The 12,474-nt window shown below is 34.0% G+C and overlaps 1 long non-coding RNA gene across 1 annotated transcript; it reads right to left on the bottom strand.

Annotated features, from left to right (window-relative positions):
- Positions 1 to 2,468: 2,468 nt before the first annotated feature.
- On the bottom strand, positions 2,469 to 11,972 carry LOC100888202. Its single transcript, XR_971489.1, has 6 exons — positions 11,821 to 11,972; positions 10,774 to 10,896; positions 10,290 to 10,415; positions 9,152 to 9,274; positions 4,453 to 4,509; positions 2,469 to 3,233 (listed from the first exon to the last, which is right to left on the bottom strand). It is a non-coding gene; the product is annotated as an uncharacterized LOC100888202 (long non-coding RNA).
- Between the last annotated feature and the right edge of the window lie 502 nt (positions 11,973 to 12,474).

Consider the following 12,474-nt stretch of genomic DNA (forward strand, 5'->3'; position numbering starts at 1 on the left):
TCACCTATCGTTTTCTATACTAACATTATCGGCATTTGATTTTCTATTCACATTGTCATAGACCGGAGTCATTTAACCAACAAATAATTATCGCTCATTTGTTATTTTTTAAGGGGCCAGAATGAGAAATCAGTGAAACATTCCACTATCCCTTCCAGTATACATTGATTACATCAAACAATCATAACCAAATCACCACTTTGAGATTTCCTCATATTTAGTATAAATTTCAACGCTCTAACTTCTTTTTAACTTTCTCATTAAATTTCGTTTTTTAATCACGTTTTTTAAATGTGTTTTTCTCTAGTTTTTTTGCTCACCACCAAAGCAATAGGTTACATTTCCAATGGTTTATTGGTGTGTAAAAATGAAAATGTTTGTTTATATCACACTCAAAGTATGGTTAGTACTACATATTTGGTAGTAGTACTTTCAAAATATCAATGCAATTTAGATATTTTTGTGGTTTGCGTTTCACCTTTGAAATGTGCTAACATTACAGTGACATGCGGTGTATGAAATAATCTGAATGCGATTTATATAGGATAGGCAATACAATGGGTATCACAATTGTCTATTAGTCGATATCGCGAATTATCATTGCGATTGAGGCGCTTCTATACTTCTACAAAAGAAAACTACAACAATACAAAGACACAGATAAGATCTAATTGATAAGTATGAAGCTTTTAATTTCTTCATAGATATTAACTTAGATATATCTTCCATATGAGCAACAATAAATCATAAAACATTATACATTTGTAATATAGTCATCAACAGCTAATCATGTCCAAACAAAATTATATTTGAAGTATTGTAGTAGCTCTATACAGAGCGAATTTATTTTTCATTTCTTTTCACATAAATAACAAACAAAATGAACGAAATGATATAACAGAAATAAGCATTGAAATATCTTTGACATTGTTTTTTATTCAAATTGTAATCATTATTATTACATTTTCTGATATATAATGTATTCAGCAGTTTTTATTAGCTCATAGAACAGCAATTTCAAGTATTGCGACCAGCATTTCCCACTAGCTGACCTTTAATAATGTTGAATGAAATACTTTCTAAATATATGCCACGCTTGAACAGAAAAAAATGGATGTGATTATCATAAATGTGGAGGGGCAAACATGTTTTGATCGATAAAAAACATTGGCGATTCATGTGACAAGTATTCTAAATTCAAAGGTTAAAGCCTGTGGCACTAGAGGAGGTATAACCTCCATGTATTGTGTATAAGGTGCACATTAAGCAATAGAGTTTGTGTTTATTGAATTCACCCATAGACTTGTGTTTCCTCTCTTTGTGGACACCCCTGTATTACGGTATGTAGAGCTACTAGTATTTTTCCATTATTTGTCTGTCTACGTACTATTATTTTAGATAGAGTGGACCTAGGTTAGTAGTTAATGTCAAAGTTACGGATAGGAAAGGGTCTGGTTTCATAGGTGAATGAGTGAGGAAAATTGTAATCAACCCAGAAATCGGCGAATTCTTTTACTAATTCTTCTTCTACTACTTCTTCTTCTTCTACTACTTTTAGTAATATTCAAACGGCTATGCAGCCTATCCGCCTATCACGAAGATGAATTATTTATGTATTCGTCATATTGTAAAGAGATGAAGTAGCGTTTTCACTCACTTTTGGATGCTCTATGGATGTACGTATTTAAAAAAAAAATGTTTGCCTTTAATACCTTTCAACAATTGATATAATCAATTCGCTTTCTGAAGATTAAAAAACAATTATTCGTAACAGGTAAATGAAATAATTTGTAAACTTCCCTTTCCTTTGAATATCTGTCTCTCCATCTTTCTAGATCTCAACAAAATTATCTTACTCTTTAAAAGCCTTTTTTCCGAATTTGTTTCTCTCTCTCTCTCTCACCCTCTCTTCCAATCTTTATACCAATGTCTTTTTGTCTGAATTCCCTTCTCTCTTTTTCTCTGTATGTAGATCCCGAATTTGTATCAATCGCACCTTTGTATCTGTTCCTCTTTTTCTATCAATATATCTTAAGATTTTATCAATCGCCACCATTTATCTCTTCCTCTCCTCATCTCATATCCGATTAAGTCATACGTTGTAGTGATCCATATGCTTAATGGGGGCAATTTTTAGGAAGGGGAGGGGGGCGAAGGGGTATTCCAAAACTTCAACGTACAACCAAGACTTCGGAAAGATTTTTTTGTTGGGAGTGAATTAGTGTTAGGTTTCATTGGACTAATTAATGGGACGTACATGTGACCGATAGGAGGTAGAACCATTTATTTAGGATTATTTATTAGTAGTAGTGATTTTAATATGTATTCAACACCCACTAAAGTAATAACTATTTTTTTTAAATGGAAAATGAACTTATGAAAGATTTACATTGGGTTCAGGGAACGTTTTTATTGATTTAGCACACAGAATGGACACATACAAACAACAGCAAACTGGTTTGTTGAGGGAAGACCAATATTGATTTATTACAATTATAATAATGGTAACATAACACATTACAGAAACCTCCGACAGATAAATAATTCAAATTCAAATTCAATTTATGTTTTTAGGAGTTCGAATTTCAGATAGTGTCTTATTCAATATCAAAGTAAACTAAGCTTTTTCTGAAATACACACAGTAATTGTAATGCTCATTATGGATGGTTTGCGTTAAATACCGTGACTGGTATGATAAAAATATCTTTCATACGAATCATTTTTAAGATATTTTATGTTGATGAAATTAGTGCTCAAATGTCTCCTCTTCTTTTTCTTCTCTCTTTTTCTCTTGGAAGGCGTTTTGAATTTTAATACTTGGGCCTTTCTGCCTATCGTGCAATTGTGTTATATGCAAGACAAATCCATTATAATAACTTTTTATATACCATTTCACGATCTTAATATAATGGAAAATAAATATGCAGTAGATAATTATTTTCCTCATGTTTCAGAGTGGAGTGTTCTTGTTAATTCAAATGTATCTAATATTGTGTTTAACTTGATAACGGCTTCATTTACCAGCACACGCTGCTTTTTAGTGGTCCTGTCTCATAATGTACTCTAAATTGGTTAGTACTTGATTTTTCCTTTACATGATGTCAAATAAATTGAATCGATTAAATTGAATTTTCTGCAAATGTTTCTCATGTCACGGTAGAAGATCCCTTATTCATGGTCTTTCTCCTCATTTTTCAATGCTCATGGTACTTCTAGGCTACAGTTGTGTTATCTGAAATAGAATTCGATTCAAAAGAAAAAAATATTTTTATTATTTTATATTTGCAATATAAGTCAAACTATATAATGTATTTTTTTCTCATACTGATCAAATGCTGTTATACAGTATATTAACGCGAGGACGAAGACGTAATTTAATCCCAGTTAGCATAAGCCTACGTGGCAAATGGGAATAAACACCTGTATAAAGACAAGACAATATAAATATACGTTTAAGAACGCAAAGAGAGAATGGTGAAGATGAAGAAAGGGAAAGAAGGAGGAAAGAATGGGGAAAAGAATTTAGAGTAAAGTGGTTGAAAAAAATTGAAAGGCTGGATGAAGAAATAATTTCACATAAATGACGGCAACAACTCCATTCTCGCTTTACATTTAGATTGGAAAGTGATATTTAATTTTCAAAATGTTGGGGGTATTGGCAAATGATTTTATCCATAGTTTACTCCTCGATGCTAACGTCTGATTAAAAGTTTATTGTATTCTTTGTCTTTTGTTTTAGATAATAACTTATGTCTTTAAATTGCATTTACTTTAGATTGAGATTTGAGGTGTTAGGGAGGAGAAAGAGGGAGGGGAAAGTAAGAGAAACATAGAGAGAAAGAGCGGGTGCTTGTGGGCGTGTATGTGTGTGAAGATAAGTGAGAAATTCTGAGAGTCTAGTGTGCATTTTACTACTAAAATAAATAATAAGAAATACTAATCACATTAACATCATCAATAATATCGACTATTTAGGAACGCTTAAACAAACACAGAATTTGGAGAGAAAAGTTGAAAGTCATAATCTTTTAAAATTGGTGCATTATATTTTATTAATGAGGGGAAAAGAAAGTTTAAACAATTCGTCGCTGTTTTCACGAAGTGACGGTAGTGAAAAAAAAATTGCATTCACTTTGCATGACGATTTTCCTCACTACCGTCACTTCGTGAAAATAGGGACGAATTGTATCAGGGATACTTTGGCGATCTGTGTCATATCGCTTGGATTCGATTACAGAAGAAAAAACTTAAGACATTACCTTGGAATATTATTTTGTCTCCAATTTGCGAGTGTTTGGAGAAGAAAACCAAGATAAATTTAATCAGATGGAAGTGATCTACACAGCATATTCTTAAGTATTCCGGCCATACTAAAAGGATATTCAAAGGAACAGAGTGTTTCAATCCTGAAAGTTATCATATTCTTATTATACGATAGATAATAAACTTACCGTTCATAATCCATAATAGGCAAATAATTTAGGTAAGTTGTTAGTACGACCTCCAAGCTGGAATTAAAAAAGGTAGAGAAACATGGCTTAGAATATCTGAATTATAAGCTAGTTTTTTATCGTATAGAGTTCAATTAATTTAGGGTGGTCTCATATCTTTGAAAAGTTTAGGCGCAAACTTACAAAACTGCTATCTCTTTAGTACAGAGTTCCGATTAATATTATAGATAAAGTTGAGTTCTGGTCATGCGCTTGTAATTGTATTGCAAAAGAACGTTCTGGAAGTGATCATAAAAGGCTGTTCATGTAGCACATACGACTAGTAATGTTGTTTACTATGAGGATATGGAATCATGAAAGTGATTAGAGATATAATGGCCTTAAAATGACATATAGTCAAACAGAAACGTATGACCTCACAAACATGTTTGCATGAAAACGTGGTCCACACACTTTAGCCACTTTTTGTCATATTTCGAATATGAAGGCATTTGAAGAGTCAATATTTTCAGGGGACATTTTTTCCATGATAATCTTCCGCACCAACATACTGCTTAAAGAATTAAAAAAGGACCAAAATTATTTGTGTACGTTTCGCAGAAATTAACCTTACTCTTCAATTTCCGATTGATTTGAAATGTGTTTAGTTATTTTTTTGTTGAATATTTTTTCCGGGCGGTTGTGTGAGTTGGGGGTTTGGTTTGCTTATCTAGCTTTTAAACATTGCTATCGATCAATCCACCCTCTAGCTGCTCTGCTCAAAGAGGAATTGGAATACAGACTAACTTTGATTTCATTTGATTTGTTAAAGGTAATACAAAGTTTTTGGGAGATTTTGAAAATTGGGTGGATAGTGAATCTTTACAATTTTGATATATTTGGACGCCCCTGTGGATGTATTATGAGCACTAAAAAAATAGCCCCTAAAACACTTCTGTTTTCGTGAAAAATTGAATATAAAAATTTACCGGTGCTCCCGGTAAATTTTGATAAATTTCAAATAGCGCCTACGGCCGTACAATGAAAATATCAGAATATGTAGTTGGGATATATAATTTCCAAACGGGAATAGCTAATCGGTCGATTTTAGTCAAGAAACATTGTTTCATAGTTAAATTAATATCTTGACCTTGAGAGGGAGCTATACAACATAAAGAGTTTATTATTTATAATTTCATAACTTTAGACTCGATTTCAACCGCGACAACGATCAATGTATATTGTAGGAACGTATATGCTTCCAATATGTTAATTTGAACTAAATTCATGACCCCATACCAAAACTTTGTAATACCTTTAAAAATATACATTTACAACATGGAATGTGTAACAAAGGTAAGAAATATACCTTTACAGACTAGTTGCAATAGTATAATTACGGTGCAATTATTAGGAAATATCAAAACTTTGGTTATAAATTTATGATTATGCTGTCATTAACTCCAAGGCCCAGGGCCTCTTCTATATTTCTGCATATAAATAGCATTTGATACTAAGTGTAAACATATCCTATTAGGACATAGGCAATGGGACATGATAATTTCAATCCCCAACTTGTATGGGAAAGGGTTGGCTTTCAACTAATTAATGTTATACATGTACATGTATATATATAAATATATGAAGGACCAATTAGGGCACAGTGTTGTAGAATGTGGGATATATAATTTTGTACAGAGCAACCAAACAAAATAAATTATAACAAAACAGTTATCCCATTATTTATGTACCTTTTGGGTATAACATTTCAAAAGGGGCAGCACATTTTGGGGTTTGTATACTTTTGTATGCCACTTGGATTCAAAGGAGGTGGAGGGGAAGCATGGGTCGGTTATGCCTTCCTGCCCATAATCTGCCAATGCTATAGAGGGTTCCTCCTTAGATGGGCATTTATTATTTTCAGCTTGTAAATCATCATGAAGCATTTATTTATTTATTTATTTCTGATATTTATACAGGGTGGCACATTTGGTAATAATAAAACAAATAACAGCATCAAAAACAAAATATATAAATACACAAGTATATAAACAGGTAAAATACAAATTAATTGGTATCCTCATGAAATAACTGATCATTCAAGAATCATCATTAATCATTTACAAGAAATAGGTGAATGGAATTTCCAAATTAAATACAATTTAAAAAACGTTCATTTAATAATCTGATATAGCTTAACGCACGGGATACCAAAATTGTTATATACATATTTACATTCAATTGCTCTTTAACTAATACACTTAGGTTGTTTACAAGATAGCTGGAAGTGGATACATTACATGTATGAATACATGATACAACGATAACCATGTCAACCAAATTTCATAATTTTGTAAATAGGAAACAAAATGGTTACCTTCGCACGTAACCCCCAAAAGTTCACTTACACGTCATCTACAGATAACAGGGCTTTTAGAGCGTGTTTAAAACTGTTCAAAGTAGGTGACATTCTGACAGGACTTTTAAGTTGGTTCCATACTCTAATTCCAGAAATAAGAGGACTATTTTTAATAAGTGTCTGTCCTAAATTTGGGTACACACAATGCATCCCTTACAGCATGTCTTGTGTTGTGATCATGTAGTGAACAAACATGATGTAAATCTTGTTTTAAGTATATTGGTGCCATGTCATGCATTGATTTATACATCATTACTGCACGTCCAAACTGGAAACGTGTCTGAATAGGCATCCATCCTAAGCGACTAAAGATATCATTTGAAGATACTTCAAATTCTTCTCCCAACACTACACGTGCAGCTCGTTTCTGAACCTTTTGTAATTTAATCGTTTGTCTTTGAAATCGCTCAGACCACACCGAGGAACAATAATCAAAATGAGGAAGTACGATGGCATTATACAGAAGTTTTAGAGATCTTGTTTGAACATAACTTTTGGCTCGCTTAATTACCCTTATATTTCTTTGAGCAGTTTTAATAACTTTTTCCACATGCTCCGTCCAACGTAACTCCTCGTCAGTCATGACACCCAGGCATTTTGCCACTTTTACTCTTTTCAAACAGCTGCCGTTTAGTGTGACAGAAAAATCATTTACTCCATTAAGAATTGATCGTGATCCAATAAGCATCACATTTGTCTTATCCGCATTAAGAACTAGACGGTTTGTTGTTACCCATGAAAATATGTTTTCCATACCTTTGGTTAGCTTTTGTTCTACTTCTGTGACATTACTTCCGCTGACTGTTAGAATTGTGTCGTCAGCATACATATCAACAATGCCCTCATGAATACATTTGGGTAAACTATTTATGTAGATAGAAAAAAGGAGTGGCCCTAGAATCGAACCTTGTGGGACTCCCATCATAACTTTTGAGGAACTCGAAGCAGCCCCTTTAAAACAAACCATCTATTCTCGGTTGGACAGATGTGATACAAACCACTGAATACTAGTATCAGAACATCCAATGGCTGTCAATTTATGTAACAGAATACCGTTATCGACAGTGTCAAATGCTTTCCTCAATTCAATGAAAGCAACACCTGTTATCTTATTGTTATCGAAATTCAAAGCCCGCTGGTTTACAATTTTCATTAGAGCTGTTGCAGTAGAGTGAAGAGGATGAAAGCCTGACTGATTAGGATACAATATTGCATTTTTTGTTTAGAAAACCACATAGTTGAAAATGCATTATCATACTGTAATTCGGATGGTGCCCTGGTAAATGAGCCAGACCATTTTCATTTGTATGTCGAATTAGAAAATTAAAATCAATTACTATTCTATATGTTATGGTTTTCACCCAGGACATGTACTGCCAGGGGATTGACAGGAATGACAGCTCAATGGTAGGCACCAGGAGAAGGCAGTGCCGTATGTTTTGAATTTGGATCTTTAAAATATGAATAGAATACAACACACAACCATCTAAAGTTTTAGGATACCCATGAAGTTTTGAAAATAAACAACTAAAAACATTTAAGTCTATCTGATGGAGTTTAGTCAGATTGCTATGTTTGTTATTGCACATTGTTTAAGTTCAATGGTACGCATTTGGTTATTTCCCAGTATTTCCCGGGAAATGATCAACTGTTCTTGGTATACGCTTTTCTTCAAGTAACTTAAAGAATCCACTAGAGAAAAAACTTACCATCTGTCTTCCTCATCAGGTACACTCTTTTTTTGGCACTGTCCTTCCATTTTAAGTGTGAATTTTTTTATAGTGAAATTTGTCCAAATAAATTGAGAAAGACATTGAAATCATATGTTGGCAAACCATTCCATTGGTGCCATATTAAATTCACTTGAAGGCTAGAAACATTTTAGTGAATTCATAGATGATGGATTGATATATTAATAAATTCATCACAAAGGAATACAGTTTCAGATGTACTTCTATCCTGATTCCTACTTTTAAAAGATGATCGAGATTTTCACTCTAATATTTTATGAACAATTATGGAAAAATCTACAGAACGTCTGACCCTTCTTGCAAATTTGTTTGCAGTATAATAAACAGTGTTCCTCAATATCTTGTATTTGAGGAGAAAATGGGGTTTTGTTCGTGATTCTTGGGTCATTGTGGCCTGAGGATCTCCTCTCCTTGTCCTCTTTGAAAATCACCAAATAAATTTCATGTTTGAAATGTGAAAACATCAGTGAGAGCAATTATCATTGAAAAAGGTAAAAACTGAATTTGAAGAATACAGTTTCTGTAATATTAAATACTAAATTTGTCTTACCATAATATTCACAACGCGTTCCAACGTATCCGTGTTGACAGTAACACCTAAATGAGGCTCCATCGCTAACACACTCCCCACCGTTCTGACAGACTGCAGAAAGACAAGGGTCGCTCCAGATTGCTATTTAAGAAAAAAAAAAAAACGAGGGAGCAATGAGGGAATAGTAAATGGACACTATGGCCCTTCTTGCAAATTTGCGTTCAGTATAATAAACATTGTTCCTTAAAGGGATTGGGTATCTATGTCTCATATTCAATTCAATTCAATTCAATTCTGGTTTTATTGTAAATAAAAACATATTGAATAAAAAGTCTGGAGACTCATACAATTCAGTTTACAAATTATAAATACATACAAGAATAAAGAAATCAATACTTTTAGCAATCTTTTTATATTAATTACTGATTCTAATGAACTAAACATCTAATTTCAAACAATCTTGAAATAATACATGTTCTAATTATACAGTTGTAACGTTTAAATAGTAAAATATTTTGTTACCCTTTTCTAAATGTCGTATGGAATTAAGTAATACATATTCTTAAGAAAATTCTGGATTAAGCTCATGCTGCAATCATAATTATAAACCTTTAGGTCAGTCATAAATCCCATGACGTTTACAAGCCGATCGCCCGTCTGATTATCAAGATATTTATGATTAGAATTCGAAATATCAAAAACCGTCTTCCTAAAGGTTTTTAACATTACAGTCTAGTGGGGAAAATGGGAATGGTAAAACCGGTCACTCAAAGATTTTTACTTTTTCGAGACACTTCATGATCATTTTGAAGCGCCATTTTTTTTCGGGCTTCAATATTGCACAATATCACAGACGTTGATAACACGTAGGGCCATGCATCTCAGATTTGGCATTGTTAAACAAGGCCTTTAAGATCTTGTATTTAAAGAGTACATGTATTTATTTATTATTTGCTTAAATAAATTTGGCCTGGGGATCTCCTCTCTCTCTTGTCCTCAGTGGAAATTTCCAAATAAATTTCATGTTTGACTTGTGAAAACATTATATCAGTGAGATAAATTATCGTCGAAATCGGTTGAATTAAAACTTGAAGAATACAGTTTCAGAAATGTGCAAGGCTAAATTTGTCACACTATGTCTGAGAAGCAGTCTTACCATTTAATTCGCAATAATCGCCATAATATCCATCTTCACAAGAACAATACCAACTTGAGTCTCCATAGCTGTAACACCTCCCGCCGTTCAGACAGGATACAGAACTACAAGGGCCGCTCCCGTTACCTTTTTTAAGAAAGATGATCAAGATTTTCACTTTAAAACGTTCTGAACAGTGAGGAAATAGTCAACAGACGCTATCGCCCTTTCTTCAAATTTGCTTTCAGTATAGCAAACAGTTTTCCTCAAGATCTCGTATTGAGGAGTACATGTATTTTTGCTTCCTGCCAATATTATTTTAGCCTGAGCATCTCCTCTCCTTCCCCTCTTTGGGAATTTCTAAATTGATTTCAAGTTTGAATTGCGAAACCGTTTCATCGGTGAGCAAATTGTAATTAAAATCGGTCTAACAAAACTTGAAGAATACAATTTCAGAAATATTCAATACTAAATTTGTCAAACCATGTCTGAAAAGCAGTCTTACCATTTAATTCGCAATATGTGCCATGAAATCCGTCCTGACAAGAACACCAAAATTGATCTCCAAGACTATCACACATCCCACCGTTCAGACAGGGTGCAGAAGTACAAGGGCCGCTCCCGTTTCCTATTGAAGAAAGATCATCACGATTCTCACTCTAAAATGTTCTGAACAGTGAGGAAATAGTCAACAGACGCTATCGCCCTTCCTGCTAATTTGCTTTCAGTATAGCAAACAAGTTTCCTCAGGATCTTGTATTGAGTAGTACATGTCTAGATAATTGTATCCCGGGGATCTCCTCTCCTTCCCTCTTTGGGAATTTCTTAATTGATTTCAAGTTTATCTTGCGAAACCGTTTCATCGGTGAGCAAATTGTAATTGAAATCGGTTCAAACAAAATTTGAAGAATACAATTTCAGAAATATTCAACACTAAATTTGGCAAATCAGAACTAAGAAGCCGACTCATAGTCGATATCGTCGATGTATTAAACTTTTACTTTGTCAATTGGTTCGGTTTGTTTTAAACCGAGTTTCGCCAGAGTCAGTTTATAGGCAAGGACAGAACACTGAGCGTACCACTGACAGTACTGCTAGACCAAGCCACACTGGGATATTTTGAACCCGGGGGAGGGGGGGGGGGGGGGGGGGGGGGTTGACTCGCATACCAAAGTGGTACGCGTACTTTTTTTTAAGGGTAGTATTAGTAACCTATAACAAAATTCCAGGCTGTATTTTAAGCATTGGTAAAGTTGACAAAAGTAGATTATATTAAAATTAATTTTGCCACTACTCTATACAATAATCCTTTGAACAAGATCATTTGAATTTTCAAAATTAAATGTTCACTGTTAGACGAACCAAGGGCGCCAAATCTGTACATAAATTATCAGTGCTTAATATGGAACACGTATTGTGCATCGAACTTGCCAATACATTTGAGAAACGCCACTACCACTACTACTACTACGTTTGTCCCACTCCCGGCACAATACCATAACATCGTCTCCGTCAAGTGATGTCTACATTTATTATCAAAGTGAGAACATACCCATTTGGGCGGAGACTTGATGAGAAATGAGTCCAATGACGACCAAGCAAATTACCAGATGACGATCCATGACGGCCAAGTCTTCTTTCTTACGTTGAGATGAGAATATAAAATGCAAGGTCTATGTCGAATCTGAAAGAGACGAAGACGACTTGTTTTCTGCTAAGTGATCTCTTGGTATTTATACATTTTAAAAATTTTCTTTCTCATTTTGTAGCAGCTGAGGCAACATTTGGGATCGAATCGAAACGTCGATAGTGCATATAAATTGTCTTTCGTTAATGTTTCACTTATTGATTGTTCATATCAAACGCGATGTCCATTACGTGTAAATGTCAAAGAAACTACGCAGTAGAAATAGTTGATAGTTGTTAATCCTTTTTTGTTTGAAATTCTTGTGAATTTGAGACAATTTGCAATATGGATGCATTTCACTTGTTTGCGAACTTTCGCAAAGTTTGAAACGCTTGCTTCCATTGCCCGCCCCCCCCCCCCCCAATCAGTGTTATTTAGGGTACGCATATGCATGTTCCCTCCTTCTAAAAACACACCCTAAGTCCGGTGTGTACAGTCAATATGGGCCGGATTTTTGTGTACTACGAGCCGGACTTTGGTGCGTGAAAAGTACCCCTTTACCGGACATTTTGGTAACAT

The sequence above is a fragment of the Strongylocentrotus purpuratus genome, unplaced genomic scaffold (genome assembly GCF_000002235.5).
Source record: "Strongylocentrotus purpuratus isolate Spur 01 unplaced genomic scaffold, Spur_5.0 spur5_scaffold_14, whole genome shotgun sequence".
NCBI classification, from domain to species: Eukaryota; Metazoa; Echinodermata; class Echinoidea; order Camarodonta; family Strongylocentrotidae; genus Strongylocentrotus; species Strongylocentrotus purpuratus.